The following is a 17226-nucleotide window of genomic DNA, read 5'->3' on the forward strand; positions in this document are numbered from 1 at the left end:
ATGCTTACTTTCTTGCTTAACACCGTAGCAACAAAAGTCAGATGATGAGTGAAAGTAACCATCTCTTCCTGTATCATATGAAAAGAGCAAAATGCAGGTGTGTTTTTAATGAAGACATGATTGTCAACTCTGCCATGTCTCTTCTGTATTTATCCATCTAATTGCAAATTTGTTTTGACTTCAGACTTACGAAACACATCTTTGGTCTGAGGTTTATACATGGTAAGATAGCAGAGAAGAGTCTCTGGAGAACTTTTGTGTGAGAACTTTTTTACTAAATTTTATTTCATTCTTGGTTTATCTGCATGCAAAACAATTATAAAAGAAGGTCAATGGGATGTTTATAAAATAATAAAAATGAAAGTATCCAAATCATCAGTGAAAAAGCAGCTAGCTTTCCTAATGAAAATATGCATGAGAGTGTAACAAATACTGGTTGCATAGCATGAGGAAAGGAGATTCAGATTTACTTTCTCATCCTCTTAAATACAATCAATGCATTCAGTCTCACAGTGTGGTGGTGGTGGAGGGGGTGTTTTTTGTTTTTCTTGACAATTCTTCACTCCCTTTCTTTTTTTAGTGAGCTTGAGAAATTAATGTTTGATCACTTGCACTGTTGCTCAGGTCAGGTAGGTTGACTTTCTTAGTAACTTACTAATGGAATGTGGTTTAGTAGTATACCTGGTTCAAAAAGTTACCAATTTCATAATGATTTTAGTGTAATGATGGGTATGATTGTATTCATGGCCATGCCAAGTACAGAATGTCAGTTGTAAACTCCAGACAGCAGAGGTTGGAAATTGTTTTTAATATGAATTAGTTCAAGAGCAGGGGGGTTGTTACTGGGCAACAGTTGGTAATGAATCTTCCTGCAGGAGAAGAGGAGAATTTTCTTAGGTTGTAATTGGCATAAATAGTTAGAAATGGTCACTTAGCTAAAATTGGAGGGGCTGCCAGAATTTAAGATATTCCACCTAAACCTTCATCCAGGTGGATTTAAGTAATTTGTTTTGTATTCATATGTTTTGATGCAAATTAGTTGGTACAGCCTTTTCAGAGCTTGTCCTATGTCCTATTTAGCAATTAAATTGTGTTGAATGTATTATGACAAAAGTGCCTGAATAGAAATTAAAAAATAATCTTTTAAATATAATTCAAAGTTAATTAGTTTTATTAGCAAGTTCCTTTTGGATAATGACCTGGTTTATTTTGGGGAAATGGGTCTTCCTTTGATGATCACAAAGCCCATGTCTCCGTTTTTCCAGTACTGTGTACTTTAATAACTCTAATGTACAGGGCGTGTGTTTTAAGTGAGGAGGTGGACATCAGAAAGCTTTTCTCTAACACCATGTAGGAAAGCCCAAACTAAAAATATATGCACATTGTTGCTGCGAAATCAAAGGCCATCTCTGCATTAGCGAGTAGTGTGGTATTAGAGGATGGGAGCTGCAGATGGGAACAGCTGGTGCTGAGGACCCAATACCCATGCTGTGTGCCTTTTTGAAAGCTTGGTTTTGCATTAGCTTTAGTCTTGTGGACTGGAGCACCTGTCAGAGGTTGGAGAGCACTAGAAGTGTTCTTGGAGTATATCTAGTTTAGTTTCACCTTAAAGGAATCTATTTGTGCCTTTCAAGACTGCTGTAAGGTGTGAACCAAAGCATTATAAGCAGGAATGATCAAATTTATTGTAAGAAAGTGCTGCTAATCTAAATTAACATAGTTGCATAGGACCTATCCAGGGATGTGTATATATCAAATTCCGGATTCTGATAATGAGCAACTTCTTGTAAACAGGTAAATATCTGAACATGAATTTATGCATCAGGTATGTTCCGGGAAAATACGCCTGAAGGAAGTAACTTGCTAGCTAGGGCATTTTCTCAGCCCATCTAGGCAAACATACCACTTCTATAAGAATTTCACTGACCTTTTTCATGCTTTTAGTAAGCAGTTAGCAGAGAAAGCTCAGAGCAAAGGATGTAAGCCTGGCTTTGCCCAAGACAGCTATGAACTCTTGTTGACTTGAGAGGCTCATCCTGAGTTTTGAAAGATGTTGCCCTTTCCCCATCTGCTACTGTTTCAACTGCCAGAAGACTGTCTTGGTGGTTGGCTGGACCTATTTCAGAAGTTCTGGGGGCTTTACTTTCACAGGCCTAATAGAATTAGGGAACCACTCCTCCCATCAGCTAAAATCTAAGGTTTATCCTTCCCCTTGCATTTCTAAACTTTTAATAATTTGAATTTACATACTCATTCTTTCTACTGTTTTTCATTTTGAGTCTTGGCTTTCCCTTCCCTCTTCATCTTTCTCCCCCTCTAAACTTAATAAAAGTGTTTTGCTGTGGGGAATCTGTGCTGTGGTTTTGGGCTTGTTTGTTTTGGTGTGTTTTGGGTTTTTTTGTGTGTGGTTTGTTTTGGTTTTTTCACCCCCAGATAAGTAACAAATCTCCAAGGCAGGGTAACTAGATAAAGCCCAAGTGCTGCCCCTGTGCTCTGTGTCAGTCTACATAGTGCAGGAATAGAGGTAGGGAAGGAGAGGCTTTTGGCTGGTTTGCCACTTCCTATGTTCTGCGTCCACTTTGGGCTATGGCAAGACTTGTGGGCTATAGGAAGCAGAGAATGTGTGATAAAAGTCTGCTCCCAATTTCCCTATCCCAGGGGCAGAAGCTGAGCTCAAGCAGGGTTGTTCCAAGTAACACATGAGGCAGGGATCAGCTTATGTAAGGGATATTCCTTAGGGCCTCTCAAATGCTTCCTTATTTCCTCAGGCTTCAATGTGACGGGAAACTATTCCCTCTAATTCTGGGACTCAGTCACTGATATGTGGCATGACAGTAGTGTTGGGCCAGGCTCCTCTTTGAAAGGAGATAACCCTGGGGAAAGTTTAAAATCAGTCTTCTTTACTGCGTCACCCATAAGTATTTAGGAAGAATGGGGTTTCTTCCAATTAAGTCTTCAAATATACTTTTCTCACAAAAATTATTGTAAAACTTGTATCTCTGAATGAATACAGTGTGCAGGCAGTCTTCAGCCTGAGCATGTTTCAGGTAGGCATTATATTCACATTTTGGTTCTATAGATTGAAAGAATCTGCAAAAAGTCAGTCTCGCTTGGTAATAGTATTAAACAGAGAAGGATACAAGCATGCTGATCTCCAGAGACAACTTGAAATCTAGACGGAGTACACCCATTTTAGCTGCATGACAGTGCCAGCAGGATCTCTGTCATGAGAAAACTGAAACTTGCCAGATATTTGTATCTGAAATACACCCCAAGCCTGTAAGAGGTCAGAATGATCATTGTGTCAGAGCAAAGGCCTTTTCAGTACATAAAACCTGCATTTACCATAGAGGTAGAGGTGTATTTCAAGAAAGACTAACTAATTAAAATGGGGGAAAGTTACATCTTCACATTTTGTAATGAGGATGGCAGTGAAAACCTATGTCCTCTAGAAATAATCTGATCCACACTAAAAGATGAACCGTGTATTTCAGAATGTATGCTGCTGTTGTGATTTAAGACCACATTGATAATGTGGAGACTAAATGGAGACTGATGCCAAAACACTTTAATCACATATGCTGACTTTTACAAGTTAAAGGATTTCTGTGCCTTGCAGGAGAGATGGTGGTCTGGCAGAGAAGTTAGGTGTGCCAGCATAAGGATTTCTGCTGCGATATGCTCAGCCTGAAGGCAGGGCTGCAGGGTCCCGTGGGCATGTCTCTTTGCTTTTTCTCTTCTGGATTCTCTTTTATTCTCTCTTGTGTACCCCAGGAATCTCTTAGCTCCAAGTGTCTCCTTCAACTGAAGTTTTTCCATTTCTATGTCTCTGGGAGCATCTTTCAGTGTCTACTCAGTTTTTCTCCCCAAGAACGTTGTGTCTCCTCCCCCTATGGTGGCCACTGTCACTCACACATGTGAGTGCTGGGGTGCCATGGGCAGCAGTTCTGGTGATGTTGGTGTATTTGTCCCAGTGTTGGAGCTGGCTACAACTGGTAGGAAGCAACTCATGGCCTCCCCCCTCATGGGTCACCCCGCAACTCCCCACCACGCAAACTCAGCTGGTTTTGCCCAATATAACTGTGATCCATTTTACTTTCCAAAACATTTCCATAAAATGTTTTCTAGAATGGTAACTGTTCAAGAACTGAACCCATCTAAACTAGAAAGACAGAATGAGGGACAGAGAAGAAATCAAACACAGTGAAGTAAGGCTATCCGTCTATAGTTGTGTTGGAGCAGAGACCTCAGACTCTCTGTCTAGCACGGTGTCACTAGGTCCTGATGCTGCCGCCTTTGATCACAGGAAGTTAACATGGCTCAGCATAGCTATTGATACCATGACTAAATATCCTAACCTGTGAATTCTGATGGCTTTAGCAGTGATGATGTGAAATGCCACCATTCATTACTAGCAGCTTGCTGTTTCCTGGGGGTTACTGCTGCAGGGGAGCATGCTGGCTAATACAGTTTATTATACCAGAGAATGGTGCTTTGAGAAGAAGATTCACACCCACTTCTGCCGCCAGCTTAGTTGTGACAGTTGTGTCCCTCCAAGTTTTCTGCAAGATAGCTGGGAGCAATAACACCTTCAGTCACAGAATTGAAATTCCTCAGAATCTATATAAAAACTGGGGGCATTATGGGGAAGAGGTAAACTAATGGAAAATGAGAACATCTTTCAGTAAGTTCATTGTGCATTGAAAAGTATTGCTATTTGGTTTATTTATTTTCATTTGTTTTAAACATCTGTGAACCGATAACACTATTAGTGGATAGTAAAGTGCTATCAGTACCCCAAAATCCAGTTATCTAATTTACCTGCATTTAGTTTAGAATTGTTGGCTAGTTTCCAACAGTAAGTGACTTGTTGCAATGTACCCATATATGGCATTTTCCATTGTGAGATAAAAGCTAAAGTGAAAATAAAAGCTGCTTATTTAACACAATGTAACATCAGTTTCATGTTAGGCCCTTTTTTAGAAATTATTAATTAAAAAATGGCAGAAAAATCAGCACACGAACTGAACTAAGAACAGTAGGTGGTGCTACCTGTTTGTTCGGTATTGATGTATTGTCCATGTAGCAAGAGCTACATTACAAATGGAAATATGATTGAAGTAAAGTCAAGTGTTAAAGTAATAATGATTACAGTGGTACAGTTTAGTGGAAGCTAATGGCATGTGTTTATGCTTCTTTCTTCTTTGGTTAAAAGGGTGGTGTACTATCTCTATAGGTATGTCTTGAAGAGTGATCCCGTAAAGCTTAAAAATATTTCAAAATCCTTGGAAACGGAGTGCTTTGGATTTATATGAATGTCTTGTTATCTATTGTGACTGATACAGTGCTTTTTCACTATCCAGAGTATAACTTCAAGAGAGCTACACAGTAAGACTTATTTTTGAATGCTCTGTGTTTGAAATTGTTTCGTTTTCTGATATTTGATTTAAAACAAGACTGAATCATCCATGACATTGCAATTAAATAATGAGGTAGAGAATGAATGAAGGCAAAATGAGAAAATCAACATATAAGCAGTTAATCATGTAGGTGTCTGTCCTGGTTTCAGCTGGGATAGAGTTAACTGTCTTCCTAGTAGCTGGTACAGTGCTGTGTTTTGAGTTCAGTATGTGAAGAATGTTGATAACACTGATGTTTTCAGTTGTTGCTGAGTAGTGTTTAGACTATAGTCAAGGATTTTTCAGCTTCTCATGCCCAGCCAGGGCACCTGACCCAAACTGGCCAACGGTGTATTCCATACCATGTGACGTCCCATCTAGTTTAGGAACTGGGAAGTGGGGGGAGGGATTTGCTGCTCGGGGACTGGCTGGGTGTCGGTCGGCGGGTGGTGAGCAATTGCCCTGCGCATCATTTGTACATTCCAATCCTTTTATTACTACTGTTGGCATTTTATTAGTGTTATCATTATCATTATTAGTTTCTTCTTTTCTGTTCTATTAAACCATTCTTATCTCAAGCCACGAGTTTTACTTCTTTTCCCAATTTTTTCCCCATCCCACTGGGTGCAGGGGGAGTGAGTGAGCGGCTGCGTGGTGCTTAGTTGCTGGCTGGGGTTAAACCACGACAGTGTCTTATAAGCACCGACATGGAGGATCTCTAGTATTGATGGCCGTGGCTCATGAAGGAGGCTTTCAGTACTGAATAGGTCTAGACTTCAGAGTGTTGGATTAAGGTGAATTTCCCTGTGGCTGCTCCAACTGGTTGCCAGACACTGAGGCTTTGAACACAACTGTAACAGAGATTCAAGAATAATTCATTAAAGGGAGTTTGAGAATAAATTTGTAGTGTTTGTGAAGTCCTTAAATACATCAGTGGAACACGGTAAATGTTCATGAAGAAAATAATTATTTTATATACCAGATACTAGTTAGATACTGGCTTGTGTTTTAAAGTATAGCGTTATACAGTGAACATAAGAATGAAAATAAGTTCACAGTGAACTCATTCACTGCAATATGCAGGAGTCCTGATGGTGAAAGGTAATATTTTACTGTTTAATTAGGAATTGTATCATAATATACAAGAACTGGATTTCACAGGCTGCCTTGAGTCTGGCATTTCCTCCTTTTGAATATTTTGCTTAGCAACCATCTCTTTGTATGATTTTGTGGATGGAATTTAAAATTTATATAATGGTAGTGCCCATGGGCTTGATCACGATCAAAGACCTGTTGTACTAACATGCATATAAACACAGTTTCTTTGCTGTTAACCGTTTCTCAACTGGAACTTCTAATACAGTGTTATCAAATTAAAGCTCTAGGGGAAATGTATCATGTTATAGCTACTTCTAGATTAACAAAATTGCATTATGACTTTTTAAAGAGTAATATTTACATTGTTTCGAAGAGACTTGGGATACAGAAACTTCCTTGAAGATGAAATAAAGCTGTAAGGAGTATTGAAAATGAAGGTCCCCATAAGACAAAAAAAAAATGTTTTGTTTGTTTTGTTTTTTCATAAGGGTGGTATAGGGACAATTATGCTGAATATCCTTCTTTAAATTTTTCTTTCCTATGAGATAGTTAGCTGTGAGGTAAGGGGCTGCAGCAGTTTTAAAGCAAATGGCAGTGTTTTTTCTTCTCTGCTTGCCTGGTACAGTGCAAAATCAATATAAAGAACATAGCAGTGTGACTGGGAAAAAAAAGCTCTTGAGCATTATCCACATTCAACAGATAGAATTCTTACTTTATTGGAAGCAATGTTTAGACCAAATCCCAGGCTGAAGTTTTCAGTACTGATTCTTAGATAATTTCTGTTCAGTGGTCAAAGAGGAGAAACAAAAATAATAGCAGGCTTCAAAGATTTGATTTATGAAGAAAGATTAAGAGGCTTATTTTGACTGAAAAAGAAGAATATATTTTACGGTGATTTTAGCAAAACTTCCATATTTAGGGAGAGGATGGCTAATGCTAAATGAACTCCATTCTTGCAGGAAGAAAAGAGGAGGGAAAATCAAAACAGATTAGGAAAGGTTGAGAAAAAGACAGCTTGAGTGAAACATTTTTATACAAAAAGTAGTAAATGTATGGAAAAAATTACTGGAAAGGTTATTGAAGCATGAAGCACTGATGGATTCTAAAGGCATCTAGTTTAGTTTCTGAGGATAAGGAGATATGGAAATGAAATGGTTAAATAGAAGTGAGGAAAGCATAGATAAGGTAGATAAGGTGCCATTTTTTTTTTTTTCTGGAAATTTAAGTACTTAATAAGTGTAAGGGAAATGTATTTTAAAGCAAATTATTTTTCTTCTTCAAAAACATCCTTTAGAGATAAAAGCAAGATTTGAACCTCTCATGTATCATGCTTACTGAGATGCACTCTAAGCTCATGTGTTCACCATGCTTTAATGACCATAACTTTTTCTGGCTATGCATGTAGAAATATCAGATGGTAGTGCTTAACACTTACAGCTTCCAATTTCAGGGAGAGTCTTTGTCATCTTTTCCTTTGGTAGAATTCTCAGTGCTATGAATGTAGCCAACATAACAAGTGTATTGTTACTGTAAAATGCATGTGACCTGCCCCATGAAACATGCCCAGAACCTCTTAATTTCAGCAGTAAGCATATGCTAGCATAGTCCTTGTTTTCCATGGCAAATATCACTGGAAGATGAGCCCTTCCAGTTCTCAGATTTTCTCTAGGAAAATGATCTTAAATATTTTATTGATTATCTTTGCTGTTGGTGCCAAAAAAAATCTGAAGCCTGATATGTATTGCCTGTTTGCTAAAATGCATGCAGATTTGTCAGGGGTAACTCTTCTGTCTCATATCAGAATTGTAAATACGGAAACATACACAAAAAAAAGTTATGGTGTGTTAGGTGCTTCATGGTATTTGCACAAGCATATGCTCTTTAACCACTTTGCTTTTACTGTAACAAACCAGCTGATTCCTGACTGGGGCCGGGGAATGGCGGGGGGGGGGTGAGCTACCTGGTATTCTACCATAAACAGCTCTGTGCCATCTAGCAGGTCTAGTGTGTCTTACCCAGCTGGCAGGCTAAGTAAAGGAAGGCAAATGAGAGCATGTGAAAGAGGAACCAGGAGAGACAATTTTGTCTGGACCTTGCTGCTGTCCCAAATCTGTTGATCTTGTTCTGTCTGTCCACCAAACAGCTGGAGTAAGCAAGCCTTCACAGTACAATCCTGAAAATTGGGCACAGTGGCAGGCTAGCCTTCCAGAGTTGGAACTGAGTTGGTTTTGCCAGAAGACTTTTAACACTTCAGTGAAAGAGAGGAAAAAACAGAAAGTGCAGATCAGCTGACTTCTTGAAATTTGCTTTTCTATTGTTTGTGAAGCTGTTACCTCTAGCATTACAGATGAAGAGGAGCAGTAGAAATTGTCTGACCTGAGATGAAATATAAACATTTATTGTCTAGTAATTTGGAGCTATAGAATATAATGCATAGAAAAGCAGGCTTCATTAGGTTTGCTATTTACAAAACTACTTGTTATAAATACTGAGTTTAAGTTGTGTTTGGATTTAAAAATCCTAATAGATGAGAAAATACTTTATTGGACTTGGTTATATAATTTCTCAGTAGTACTCTCCTCATTGCTCTTTTTCCTTTATCGGAAAGATTTGTTAAATATATCGAAACAGTTCAAATGTCCATTAGTTTTTGACTTCTTACCTGTTTCTACCCCCTGCTTAATGGCAGATAGGTTGGTTAGTTAAGTTAAAGCTTTTCCAGAGCAGGTTTCTGTACCTGGATGCATTTCATGAGACTTCAGTAGCCCAGGGCTATCGTAACCTACCACAGGAGCATGCAAGATAGTAGATAATTTGTAAGTATGAACCCTTTTATTCAGACTTTTGAAAATGCTGAAAATGCATTTAGCAGCATACTGGATATAGCTGACTTACTTGGTAGCTCTTCTGAATTTGAGATTAGATAGAAGAGAAGATATGAGTTTAAGTAAACACCTACCAATTAGCAACTGCATTTCCCCCCTTCAGAACTGAGTATCCATATTTCATGCAGGTTGTAGCATCTGATTCCTGTAGAGGCATCTGGATCAGAATAGGTTTTATAATGTGCTTAAGTCAGTAAATTATAACATCCGAACAGTTTGTTTACAACAACTCGAGGAATGTCACAATTTGCAGCCTGTGTGACAAGGCTAGGTGGTATTGCAGCAGATATGGAGGAAAGCTTATTTTATTGTGCCTTTTTATAATTATTCTTCAATGAAACTCCTGTTAAAAAAAGTTTTTCTAGACTAAATGTGCCCAATTCAGCCATATTTTGCATTGTGTCCCTCCGGTGTAGCTTGATGTTAAACAAAAAAATTCATGAAGGTGGTCAAGTACTGCCTAGTTAGGTACTGTCATAATTAAGCTTATGTAACAGTGGAGAAAGTGAGTCACTCTTCAGTACTATTCCTTATTCCCTCCTGTAGGTCATGGATATGCCAGCTAATACAGTTGTCTTGACTATCCATCTCTTAATATTCAATGGAAAGAAACAGGCATTTTTAGGGTCTAAGTCATCCCAATATTGAGTAGGTGCTAATATAAGTCAAATGGATGAAACCAAAATACTGTGTTTTTTCTCCATGGACTGTATAAAGGGGAGGGGTGTGTGTGTGTCCTCAGCTGCCTGAGCAAGACACCTAAAATTAGGGGAGCTGGATTGCATGTGTTTCTTTCCTTTGCTATGCCACCTCTGCAAAATTTGTTTATCTTTATTAAACCAAATAGTGGGAGGATTATGATGCTTTTATGATTTCTACTTCATAGGTTAGTGTTACCTGGCTTGCAGCTCATCAGCAATGTGTTGCCTTTTAGACATGGAGATGGCTCCTGGCTGCAGGAGGCTGCTGCTGCTGTCTTGCCTGAGCTGTGAGGAAGATGTTTCCAGCACAGTGTTAGTGCCTTAGTATGGTTGTTCAGGATTCAGTGAAGTTTGGGACCCAATGACGTTAAAGTCAACTTACTTATGCAGTTTTAAGAACTGCTTACGTGCTTTTTGCATATAAAAATGTTCCTCAGTCAAAGGGCATATTAAATTATTATTAAAATTCCTCTAGTTCCATGTTCACATACCTATATATAGAGAACTCTGTTAATGAAATTGGAAGTTAATGCTAGCAAAGCATCACCTGAAGCTGGAACCCAGCTAAAACAAAACAATCCTCTCCATCTCAGCCCCTGCCAAGTTAAACTGTCAGTAGGACATAATTTCAGACCCTATCTTTTCAGCTGCTTTGTATAAACTCAAACTTAAAATTTAAAAGCAATTTACAATTACACGTTTTCAATTTAGGTTTTTATTAAAACATAGGCATACATCTGCTCTAGACAGAAAGATAAATTCGTTTAACTGGGTACAGTTGGGAATTTAAATAAAATCTGGTCATTTAAAACCCTTTTAATTTATGTTGCTATGTTCCCTGCTCTTTGAACCTTACCTCAAAATATAATGATCTTGATAACTACTGTAAAATGTTATGACAAATTACAACACAAAATATGATGCAATACAATTTAGAGAAGGTTTAAAATTCACTAGTTGTGTTTAATGACTTGCAAGTGCTATGTGAATAGAGTCCAGTCAAAGTTTTCTGTATTGCTACAACATAGGTAGGTCCAGTGCACTGAGAACCCCAAAATGTAAAGAAAAAACCCAAAACACTTCAAAATGTGCTGCAGGGAAATTTGTGTTTAAGGAACATACTGAAATAGTGGTATTTATATGTGAAATACTAGTATTCGCTAAGATTTTTGGTGAAACAGGATGTTTAGTGCACAATTTAAATCATTGGGGGTTTTCTTGTTTCTCTTTTAGTCTGTAGTAACACTGATTTAACAACTTTGATTTGATACTTTTGTTTTTCACTTAGTAGACCAACAGGATAATTTAGATCTCAGTTGACAGTATGATGTTTTTTTAGTTGGAACATGTTTACGTGAAGTGATTGAAATGGTGTGTTTCTGGACAGTAGCGCATGTCTGAGTTCAGACCTTGTGAACAAACTGACTTTCTCAACCTGTTGCCTGATCTATGTCTTCCAGGTGCTTGTGTAATAAAGGTCTTTATGGAGAATTCCCAGATTATAATCTCATCATTTAGACTTCTGAAAGGTCTTTAAAATGTTTTGCTAGCTATTCAGATATGCCAGAAATCACAACTTAGGCCAGCATCTTTTAGTCATGTTGTTAATTTTGGACCAGACTTACTGCTGAGGTAATCCATCATCATGCTAAAGCAAGGGAAATTCAATCTATCACTGTTGGATTCTGATACAGGGCTGTAAGGGGGATGCAAGTCATCTTCCCGGTAGTAATCAAACAGCTGTGATACATGCCACTTTAAGCTTGTATCATCCTATAATAGATGGTTTTCTTCTACATGGGAGCCTACTAAAAAATCTTCTGACAGATGGACTGCCCTGCAGAGGTTTCTTTTTGTGGAGTTTAAGGCTATGAACTAGTTATTGACAAATAGTACATCATCAGTTCCAGTTGAAGACACAGACTAATAAGTGGAACATTGGCACTAATCCTTATTTAATCAGCCTTAAAATGGTAATTTCAAATTGATGAGGGCATAGGGAATAGATTTTGTGCTTTTAAAGTGCTACTAAAAATACCAGGAATATGCGTATACAACCCAAGGATGAAATTAAAGTGCATTCTGCATGTATGGTGAGTGAAGCATGCTAGAGAAAGCTGAGGTCAGAGTCATACTGGGACCAAAGAATTCCTTGTTTTAAAAACAATACATTCCCTCACTGAGTTTCATAGAGTGTTTGTGGGAGCACTATTGCTTTATTTTTGTTCTTTGGCTTTTTGTTATATTACTCAAGTAATTTCAAAAGCTGTTAAAACATGCTAAAGCATTAAGAAACTTTAATATTAAAAAACTGTAGCAAGCTAAAGCTTCAGAACTCACGAAACAGAATTCAATTACCTATCTAATATAGCCTCAGTATTGACATTAATTTCCCAGTCTACCTTACTATATATTTAGAGAACATAAAGCTGATAGTTAACCCTTAGGTTTTTGCAACACAACTCACTGATTTCTATAATGCATTTATTTGTCAGGCTGTTTAAAAATGGTACTTATTATTATTCTTAAATATGACCAATAAGTATTCATGTAAAAGTAGAAATACTTTCTAACTGCTTTCAGTGTTCCAGCACAAAGAAACACAGTGCAGCAGGGGAAGATTGCTTGTCTGTTCAGATGGAGTAATACAAATATTGTATAAGTCTCACTGAGTACATTAGTCTGCAAACATCAGTCTCAATCTATTTTGAAACTTAGGTGAGCCATGAAACATGTAATAAGCATACAAGCGCTGTAGTTGTTTTTTGAAGCTTCCTAACTTGAATATCTTGAGATTTGAGGTTTATCTAAATACAGTTTATTAGTCATCTAATGCTGGAAAGTAGCTTTGTTGAAAGCTGAGCACAGAAATGTGAACAGGCACCAAATAAAGGGTGTTATTTAAAGTATGATAGCTGCATCATCGTACAGTCCTGAGCTATTTAGGTACAAGTATTCATCTAGATATAGCAGAAAACATTCAGTCTGGGCTGACTTGCACTAGCAAGAACTGGAGTGAATTCATCCAGTGCTGAAGTCTGTGCCACTTAAAGGAGACTACTATTGGCACTTGAATTGCTTAAATTAATCTAGGATAGGATAGCTTGTTACACTGCAGCATAGACTCATTCTGAGGCAAGAATGAAGAATGCAGTATCTAGAAATTATCTCAATAATTTTATGTAGAGATAGTTATATGGATAACAGGAAGACCATACTGCTATGGGCAATATTTTGCCTGTTCTGCAAGTAAATAAGAAGTATCAGACTGAATGAGGAGTAATTTGCAACCTTTACATTCAGCAGCAGTTCAAGACAAACAATTAAGCTAAACAATTTGAAACAGCAGCAAAAATGTGAATGTGTTAATGAACTTAACTTTCTATTTTCCTCTTTCAGTTCTTGCTCCAAACCAGCAAGCAGAGTTAGAGCATCTTTATAAAGCTTCTGAAAGTTGGTACAGTAAATCTGCTAGAAATCATTTTGCATTCTTAAAATATATTTAGACTGAATTTTCTTACTTCAGTGAAATAGTCAGTACCTTTACTTGCATGTATGTTTTTAGCTATTCAAGATTCTCATTGAATAGTGCAGCAGTTCTGGAGTTAGCTTACAGACAAAACTTACAAAAAAGAAGAGGAAGTGCATCTAAACCTTATTTTCAAAAAACTATACCAGAAATACTGGGAGATATAGAAAGCCTAAAGCAATTGATATGACATCTGGAATACTGAAGATAAGTAAAGTAGATATAGAGAAATGGGTTATGCCCTTTGGTAAGTAGTAGAATTTTGAAGGCATGTTATATAAGCTTATGATGTGCCTTTCTCCCTTTCTGTTTTGAAGACACCTGAAACCTAACAAGCATCAATGTATGCATGCAAACACACAGACAAGGCAGTTCTATTTTTAAAAACTCGGGATGTATTGGCTGTGACCGCCTTCTTTGACAGTATCCTGTTGTGAGTAAAAATAGCTAAATGCTGGCAACAAACCATTATAGGACCCTTTTGTTGTTGTGAGTATATCTTTTGAAAGTCTTTTAGAAGTACAGCCTTCATATAGCCATTTAGACCATCCACAGCTATTTCACTCTTTATAGAATCTCTGTCTACCATCTGCCTCTGATGTCCTCTTGTTAGAGGTAATCCTAGGCACCGTGTAATGGACCCTGCTTAGAGTATTATCCTTCTTTTGTAGAAAACAGTAAACTATATCTTGTAATTGCTCTTTAATCTTTGAATTGAAAGTGATTGTATGTCATATCCAAATACTAAATTTAGATCAAATAGCTTATAGAAGCAGAGGGAGAGGAAAAGAAGTGAGAAAGAACATGATAGACCAACCTTGTGACTTATAGAATGTTACTCCTTTTCAGCAGTGGCTTTGGTAAAGCATCAGAAAAACCAGGATGACATGAACAGAATTTCAGTGCCATTGATGGCCATAAACTGCAGGCCTCTGTCCAGGCCAGAAAGGACAGATGACACTTAGAGAATTCTGCTTATATTTTTGCTGGCACCAGTTTCATTACTCAAACATAAACCACACAGAACAAAACAGGGGAACTTCCTTGATCAAAGTTAGGTACATGACACTAGTAAGCTCTTCCCTTTAATTCTTCCCCATTGCTGCTGAGCAAACCACAAAAGCCTGTCTTATTTCTGTGACTAGTTCACCACAGGGTCTTTTGTTTGATTTTGTAATTACATAATTCCTGTGTAGTCTATAACTGGTCAGCTGCTGAACTGGCTTAGGTCAGCTTAGTTACCATCTCTCAAGATGTACTTAAATAAAGAAATCTCTCTCAAATAACCAAACAGTGACAAAGAATTTCCTAAACTGCTTTTGAGAATATGTTTTAGTACACACAAAAAGATGGCAAAAAGTGGAAGATGATTTCCAAGAACAGATTCAGCAATGAGAGAAATTTGGGCAAAATGTGCAGGATGTGTTATAGAGTAAGCCTCTAGCACTAACAAATAGAAACTATGAATTATCATTAGTAAAAGTACAGTTAGGTAGAAGATACTCAGTATTTCATGTACATAGGTTGGAGCACAGAAGTCCCAGAAATCATACTCTCTCATACTGAAAAAAATATAACAAATACTTGAGCAGTGAGCAAACTATTTTATCTGGTTCTCTTTCAAAATATGTACTCTCAATGCCTAGTCAAAACTACCAGCTAAAATTCTAATTCACACTGGTGACTAAGTTGGCTGATGAAGACTAAGACTTCAAAATATATTATGCAATACTAATGTTTTTATTCATTGAGCTCAGTTTTCATTAATATTTCTAATCACTTGTCATTGCATTTTTCATAACAAAGGTATTATAAAATACTAATTTAAAATATGATACAATAACCAAAATAGAACAGTTCTAGATCTTAATTTTTTTGGTTAAAGCCAGAGGACCAGAATGTTAGTGAATTGGCTAGTTATGGGGAAGTGTGGGAAGTTGCTTGAATTTGATGTGGTGGCTTATGAGCTTATACAAGTACTGTAAAGGTAGGTATTTATCCATCTCCTATCCAAAAAGCCCTAAGTCACATGATGTTGAACACAAGACAAATACTTTACAACCTCAACACCACACTTTGAGGGTGTTATGATGTCGTGGTTTAACCCCAGCCAGCAACTAAGCACCACGCAGCCGCTCACTCACTCCCCCCGCACCCAGTGGGATGGGGAAAAAATTGGGAAAAGAAGTAAAACTCGTGGCCTGAGATAAGAATGGTTTAATAGAACAGAAAAGAAGAAATTAATAATGATAATGATAACACTAATAAAATGACAACAGTAGTAATAAAAGGATTGGAATGTACAAATGTTGTGCAGTGCAATTGCTCACCACCCGCCGACCGACACCCAGCCAGTCCCCGAGTGGCGATTCCCCGCCCCCACTTCCCAGTTCCTAAACTAGATGGGACATCACATGGTATGGAATACACCGTTGGCCAGTTTGGGTCAGGTGCCCTGGCTGGCCATGAGAAGCTGAAAAATCCTTGACTATAGTCTAAACACTACTGAGCAACAACTGAAAACATCAGTGTTATCAACATTCTTCACATACTGAACTCAAAACACAGCACTGTACCAGCTACTAGGAAGACAGTTAACTCTATCCCAGCTGAAACCAGGACATATGAACATGATTAATTGATTCATACCAGCCTACAGTTCCAACTACTTGTATACTAAAAAGTTGATTTGAACTTAGAAAAGGGCAGTTTAGCTTTTTATCAAAGGAAATATGTCAGCAGCTGTAATAATTTGCTCACAGAAATGCGGACGTAGGCTTGGCCTTGGCCCTGCTTTACCATTTTTTTCTTGTCAATAACATGCAAGTAAAAACTCTTTTCCGAAGTTAGATGGCCAAAGGTCAGTGGTCCTTAGAGTATACCATTGAATTCAGTGACAGTTTTTAGATGATGTGTTCTACTTTTTTGGGAGTATCTTTGAGGTAATAACTACAATGACAAAAAATATTGGGGGTTTGTGTTTAAAAGAAAAGCATATATTTGAGGCTTCTGTCCTGTGCTACAAATCCTTTTCATAACCATTGCAGATTGTGAAATCAATTGATCACTTTTTTGTAGCCAGGCACTGAAAAGGCACTGTCTTTCTAACAAAAAGACAGGAAAGCTTCTTCCAGAGGCTTTGAATTACTCAGACATGCCGTTTATAAACATTAAGCCTAATTTAGTGGGTCTGCAAGCTCAAGCTTTTGCAGAAAGCTTCCAAATTGCTACCCTGCCTAACTCATGAATAGGCTTCTTATAATCTGGAATAGATAAAACAGCTGCAAGAAGTGTAGCACAGTGCCTGCTGGCAAGGGAAAGGGTTTTATTCCAGATAATGCATTGTGCGGAAACTGCCAGAGATCTGGCTCACCCTCAATCAGGAAGTATCTTGGTGAAGATAAGATCATGATAGTCACTCTCTCAGCCTTCAAGGGAAAGGCTGCTAGCTATCTAGTGTTGCCATTGCACATGTTTACAAGGAGTAACTTCCAAGAGCTGCAAATATTTCTGATTAGCTATCAGGGAGCAATAGTGTGACTGTTATTTGCTGCTATTTTCCTGTCATCACTGTGAAAGTCAGGCATCAAATTCATTTAAAATTTCCATGTCTT

The sequence above is a fragment of the Haliaeetus leucocephalus genome, unplaced genomic scaffold (assembly GCF_000737465.1).
Source record: "Haliaeetus leucocephalus isolate CR32 unplaced genomic scaffold, Haliaeetus_leucocephalus-4.0 Scaffold228, whole genome shotgun sequence".
NCBI classification, from domain to species: Eukaryota; Metazoa; Chordata; class Aves; order Accipitriformes; family Accipitridae; genus Haliaeetus; species Haliaeetus leucocephalus.